This window comes from Branchiostoma lanceolatum, chromosome 6 (assembly GCF_035083965.1).
Source record: "Branchiostoma lanceolatum isolate klBraLanc5 chromosome 6, klBraLanc5.hap2, whole genome shotgun sequence".
Taxonomy (NCBI): Eukaryota; Metazoa; Chordata; class Leptocardii; order Amphioxiformes; family Branchiostomatidae; genus Branchiostoma; species Branchiostoma lanceolatum.
The window spans coordinates 14642579-14650106 of record NC_089727.1 but is presented as its reverse complement, the minus strand read 5'-3'; positions in this window follow the sequence as shown (position 1 = coordinate 14650106).

Below are 7528 nucleotides of genomic sequence, written 5' to 3'. Positions count from 1 at the left end.
CCGTGAATTCTGCACTTATGGTGAATTTGGCTGGGCTGTAATCATGTGGAATTAAAACGTGTAATAACACCTCACCAAGAAGGGCATGCATACCCCCAAGAAATAATTAGTCAACGCATGACAAGTTTCACTAAGAAGGGCAAGGTGGTTACAATGTGTCTCAGACCTTGTTATGTAATCTCTTTACTATCCAAGTACACTAATCAGTCTGTTTCTTCTTCCTGATCACCACTGTCTGCTTATATGTACTCCACTGATGCCAGAATTTGTCAAGTGTTTCCATTTTGCACTGCCATCACTGTATGGTAGACACAAGCACTACTTTCCCACGCTGCCAAAGAGATCAACCTTTTGATTGATGGAAAAAAGACAAATTATTGAATTTAATTGACTGAAAAAAAAGGCGTTGTATTTACTCAAGGGCCAGAAAGGGGGAGAGTCCTTCTTATGTTCTACAGTAAATTTATCATCATCATTGTTACCCCCATATGGCCTCATCAGGGGCAAAGTAGAGGGGGAGAGTTGAGGTCCTGGGCTAGGGCGGGCAGGCCTCCAGCCTGGCATGGAACGACTCAACGGTGGGAGCCGTCACCACCGTGCCAGGCTATAGCACACTGCAAATATTACACTTAGGCCAAATTCATTGTCCTCCCCACAAATCTTATTGTATGCAAAATTGCCCATTGTGACTCATGCTTGACTTGAGTGGTTGGGGTAAGAAAATTGTATAGGATTAAAACATCTGAGTACCCCTGACGGAAAAAAAAGCATGCACCCATTCTCAAACCCCAGTTTTCTTGACTTGCAATGGCTTTTAGGTACATTGTATTCATTTAGTGTCATGTGTAGATGCACCTCTGTGAATGGAAACTGAGGGACTTCACTTATACACATAATATAGATCATTAACATTATGGTGGCTGCAATCTAACTTTGATAATAACGCATAACATACTATAAACTGCAAAAGTCCAATTTTGCTGTGCTTGCGACAACAGCTAGTATTTTGTGTTTCATGATTCTTGTCCGTGATCAGTACACAGATCAAGCATCCTTGCCCATAAGCTTTTAAGGCCGTTGTAATTACTGTACAATCATACATGTATTGACTGTCATTACCAGCTTTCTGAAGTAACAAACTTAGGGGAGAGCCATTGCTGGTGAAAATATACAAAAATTTTGTCTAGCATGTTTTCTAATTACAAAATGTAGTTTAGCTTCAATACAAATGAGAGGATCTATTAAACATAAAACATGTTTTGTTGTTTGTGTGAAAAAGCAGGCAATTTTCAGATAAAGAAAAGAGGAAAGAAAGAGTTGTAAGCTAAATATACTAGTAATCCTTATCCTGTTCAACACCTGACAACAGGCAGCAGTTCCTGATGGTTTCGCCTATTATCAACAAACAAGAAAGGATTCCAAGTTCATTGTGATGTTACATTTCAAATGTTGCACAATATGGCTGATTGCAATTATTGTACATTCAATCCTAACAGTGGCTATTTATACTCTTTCTTTCATTTTGACACTCAAACACCCAAATGAAATTAAAGCCAATCTTATGCTGTGAAGTTGTAGAAAAATATCATAATAGATTTTTGCTGGGGAAAAGTGTAGAAAGATGGTATCAAAATCATTGACTCCTGGTATCATTGTCCGAATACAGGTTCATAGGTTTCATCCCGTGCATGGTTTTGGGAACATCTACTCCGTAGATACGTCAGCAGATTTCTCATTTTACACAATTCATGACCACATCAAACGTGACCTTCTAGGTGCAGCAGGTGTTATTTTTTGGGGCGCTGTTTCTAATTGCTCACATGTTCAACATAGTTCAGGTTCTCCTACCACACACGTAGAAATGCAGCACGGAGAGCCTGGACCATGCTGAACACGCGAGCCATTAGAACAACTGATGTGGTGCACGGGTGTTGCCACGTGTTCTTACACTACTCCCAGACCCTGCATGCCAGCTTCCTCTTGGCCCCTACTCCCTACAAACAACCACTTGGCCCTGTGCCACCCAGCCCTCCAACAACACACAGCTTTCCCCCCAAGTGCACAAGGAGAGCTGTATGTTGAAGGGATGTCTGGATGTTGGGTATTAAATGTTGGGTGGAAAAAAAATCATGGCTGGCCCACAAGGTAATATGTCTTCTGGCTTGTCACAGGCAGATGTTTGTCATTGCAAATACAGGTACATGTATTATGGACTGTTTGTCACTGAATTTGGATACATAAGCGTTGATGAACAAGCCAGTTAATCTATGACCATCTATGGTGCCACAGGTGGCATTCAACACCTCACCAAGAAGGGCATGCATACCCCCAAGAAATAATTAGTCAACGCATGACAAGTTTCACTTAAAAGGGCAAGGTAGTTACAATGTATCTCAGACTTTGTTATGCAATCTCTTTACTGTCCAAGTACATTATTGACTGTTTTTTCTTCCTGATCACCACTGTCTGCTTATATGTACTCCACTGATGCCAGAATTTGTCAAGTGTTTCCATTTTGCACTGCCATCACTGTATGGTAGACACAAGCACTACTTTCCCACGCTGCCAAAGAGATCAACAACCTTTTGATTGATGGAAAAAAGACAAATTATTGAATTTAATTGACTGAAAAAAAGGTGTAGTATTTACTCAAGGGACAGAAAGGGGGAGAGTCTTTCTTATCTTCTACAGTAAATTTATCATCATCCTTGTTACCCCCATATGGCCTCACCTGGGGCAAAGTAGAGGGGGGGGGGGGAGTTGAGGTCCTGGGCTAGGGCGGGCAGGCCTCCAGCCTGGCATGGATCCACGGTGGGAGCCGTCACCACCGTGGCAGGCTATAGCATACTGCAATTACACTTAGGCCAAATTCATTGTCTTCCCAACAACACACAGCTTTCCCCCCAAGTACACAAGGAGAGCTGTATGTTGAAGGGATGTCTGGATGTTGGGTATCAAATGTTGGGTGGAAAAAAAAACCATGGCTGGCCCACAAGGTAATATGTCTTCTGGCTTGTCACAGGCAGATGTCTGTCATTGCAAATACAGGTACATGTATTATGGACTGTTTGTCACTGAATTTGGATACATAAGTGTTGATGAACAAGCCAGTTAATCTATGACCATCTATGGTGGTTCAGGGCCACAGGTGGCATTCAAGCGATTCTAAGAATCTAATAAAGAATCTAAATAACTACATTTTGATTTTATTTAGAGGCTGATTAGCAGGGAGAATATTGGGAAAGGAATGGAAATCAACATTGAATTTTAGGGTACAACATCTGAGATCTGGGTTGTTATTTAGGCCACAGCAAGTAAATCTTATGGACGACATCAGCGTGCGCATTGATTTTTGCCAGATTTTGAAAAAAAAAAAATTTCTTACCCTTCGCCAATGGTCAACAAGCTCAAAATGGGACAGTATCTCGTAAACGCCTATCGCAAAAGATCGCAAAAATGTCACCGATGCCGTAAAAAGGCATTTGTACGGCAAGGAACGGTGAAAAATCCGTACAAATCCATTACAAACATGTCATCGGATTAGTCTGTAATTGCTGTGATATTATCATCAACAACATTTAATGAGATGTGTTATTATTTGATAAAGTGAACTACTAACAAATCCGATCATGTAGTCTCAGTCAGTCTGCCTTAGGAGACGCCCATTCCCAGTCTAAGGAAAGCCTTGTCTCTGTGTCATTCCTCTACTCTTGCTTTGCTATACAAAACCGGATCTATAATGATTTAATGTTGGCACCAGTGTTACTTACTCTTTTATTGAATACAGGAATAAAAGACTTGTCGATTGTGATACTTTGTTATCGCTTCAATTTTTTGCCATACTTTGTGGTATTCAAGTTTGAAAATGTAGGCATCTTGTTTTTTTTGCCCACCTGTTTTATTTTGCACGCACTAAATTTTCAGTCTGCAGAGGATGTCATCCATAAAATGTACTTGCTGTGGCCTTAGTAAAGATGCACATTACATGTAAGTCCTTTTCATCATGCAGTACCAGTTCATGTATATCTACTGGTGGTGGCAAGAACTTGCTTGGTCAACATCATAGTCTAGTCTCTGTCACGTACATGTATTTACATCTGAATGTCAAGCCTCCAAGACACAAAACATGGTGGTCACCCACCAGTTGGCTTTAATTGGCATTGTAACCTTTCATCCCTGCCTGGCTAACTAAGCCTAAATTTCTGGTGACTTTTTACCTGCATGAAACAAACATCCACCCTAAAGACTTTTTCCCTCAGGGCTGAGGTGCACGGGTCAAATGCCATCCTTTGTCATCGACCATGCATATGTAGAAGAGCCTTGTCATTTCATTGACTCAGGCATCTCAGCCCTGAGGAAGATGCTATATTATGCACTGGGTACACTTTTTCTACCAATAAATGTTCATGAAACATGCATATGGCTTAAAACAAAAGGTTAGTTTCACCTAAAAATCTGAAGAATTTTGTATTGTCAATCTTTAACAGCAATGGAATGGCTCTTACATGTCTAACGTTAAATAGAAATGTGCAACTACTGGCCTCCCCAGCATGTGTCATTGTCACCAAAAACCTGCCATGCAACAACTTGTGCAATATTTTCTACCATTACGGTAACAGTACTTGAGGACGCAAACAACAATCTGAGCACTTACTATAGATATTATGTTGTCTGGATGTTATTAATGAAGCAATTAATATATTCTCAGCATATGATCATGCCAATTAATCATTGTTGAGTGATTCTTAAGGCTTAAAAGCAACAAGTGCTGCAGTTATCTGATGAGATAACATCACAAACCTGAAGGTCTTTGTGTGATCTACATCAAGATTAAAGTACTAAACATAAAGCAGTTCTAATGTGCCTGAAACAGCATTCTGTAGATGTCAGTATTGGACAAGTTGTTTTTCCAGCTCAGTAGATATCCTCAAAGGACGTCTCCTGAGGCTAGCATGTTTTGTTGCTACCCTTATTTCCCCCTTATACTGAAAAAATGGCACACTGACGTCATGGTATCCAGGACGTCCACTTCAAAACAGTTTCCTGCAGAGCCTTGAGGGCCGTTTTAAAATGTCACTGTGGTCCTTGGATAGCACACTGAGAAAGGATGAATAATATCAAAATGTCTTCTTTATAGTATTACATTCTTTCCAACCTCCACAACATTTGCACACTGAGCGTAGGAGGATAGCAATGGAAATTTCGGATAGTCTGCAATAACAATCGTTTCATCAATATGCATTTGAGGATACATATATTAGCCATTTAGTCAAGAAGAAAAGACTCTAACAATTGTAGTGACTGTACACATTCAAGCTGTAAAGAATGTTACAGAATGCAACGTTATTGTTATCGTCTTATAACCTGCATGAGTTGTATGAAGTATGAATAGAGATGGACTGTGTGTGTTACACATTTGTGTTATGGGTGGGGGTTGCTGGTGAATGTGTGACAGTGTGAAACAGTTTTTATCAGTGATTTAATTTTGCTGTAAAGGAGAAAATGGCATGTTTGTGGTGGTTTCGAGTTCGCAATAGCACTATCATCACATACTGCTGCAGAACAGCCGCCTCCAACACATACACAATGCATAGTACGTACATGTATATAATAGCAATAAACAAGGGGATAGGCAGGCAGAAGACAGAACATACATTTTCGCAGTGGTTTTGAGTTTGTGGTGAAGAAGTCACTGTGAAAACCGCGAACATAAAACCACCATGAACTTGAATGCATTGACAGCAATGGAAAAATAAGTGTGCACAAGACATTTGACACTGATAGATAGTGCAGGGGAGGAAGGAAATAAAGTGTGTGAATTGTTGACCTGAAAAGAAAGCATTTTCACAGTCACACACAAGCATTATGAGCACCAATGTATGCGTGCACGCACTCATGCACACACACACACACACACACACACACACACACACACACACACACACACACAGATACAAACACACACAGATACACACACACACACACACAGATACAAACACACACACACACATAATAAACACACACACACATACACTCACAGAGATAAACACATACACAGTCTTGTTGATACCGTGAAAGTGCTGGTAGGCCTTGAGGCTGTACACAGTATCCAAACGTCTCTTCCTGTTCCTTAATTGCTGACATCAGTGAGAGAAACTTGACAAAGTAAATTCGATCGTGGGATGACTTGCAGAAATACAATTAGAATCTTCACTCTGAAGTTACATCCTGGGGACCTGTTAGTATTTTCCCAATTTGGGTCCTGTACTTAACAATACAGTATTTGACAATGCAGACTGCAGCTGTTAGCCTGCTGTTAAAGTTAGCTTTTGTGTATGTACCTGAAAACATTTTATGGCAATAACGACTTTAACTAGTACTGTAAATCTTCAATATATTATCTGTGGTTTCATTTTAAGTGAGCATGTACCATGAAATTATATACCTCCGCGGATATGTGCTTTGTAATTCTACTGTATAACAGTTAAAGTATTACAGATTTGCTTCAACCGCGAAGTTAAAACATGCAAAAACCTCCTTTCCCTCTAGCCTCCATTGCAGGCTCTGAACCGGCTTTTTTGGGGGCTAAATAATACACTTTTTGCAGCCAGCCCGTAACTATCAGCCAACCCTGTAACTATCAGCCCCCCAAAAAGCCGGTTCAGAGCCTGCAACGGATAGTTACAGGGTTGGCTGATAGTTACGGGCTGGCTGCAAAAAGTGTATTATTTAGCCCCAAAAAAAGCCGGTTCAGAGCCTGCAACGGAGGCTACTTTCCCTCCTACTGTGAAATAAAGTAATGAATTCAAAGTAATAAATGCAATTACAGTGTTGTAGTTAGCATCGGGCAGGCAGTCGTGTCAAGATGCAACACCAGGTTCTGAACATGACAGATTCAAGCACTTTGGGATGCTGTATTCTACAGAATTTTATCACATATTGTGTCCATCTATATAAATTTCTGGGAAGATTAGATTGGCTCGTGTGCCATATTAGATTTCTAATATATGTGAAAATTTTGGAGGGTTAGGAGTCACCAAATGCTAGCCAGAATGTTGCTTTTAAAATCAAGGGTATTCACTGAAATAACTAAAACAGATTTGAGTTATATAATTTCGTACCTGGGTTCGTATTAGTATTCATGATTCCCATTAAGCTGAAGGAGAGTACATCTAAATGGTGGGCGTTTCAAGGTGGGCATGTCAATCAAATTACACATAACCAAGGACAAAACTGCTTGACATGTAATAAACCAGGGACAGTACAATTTCCTAGTCTAGAGGGGGTTCTACACCTACACCATCAGGAAAATTCCCATATGTTATTTTCATAAAATGATACTGGTTATCAGGGCTCAAAAAACTTTTCCGCATCCCTACACTAGATCACACTAGACAAATTCTAGTTGGTTTCTATCTTTATGTGCCTTCCAGGCCATCAAAAACATTATGTTTTAAAATGTTCCTAGTGGTACAATTCTAAATTGTGTTATCTGCTCTATTCACATCTTAGGGTGTTTCTATGAAGA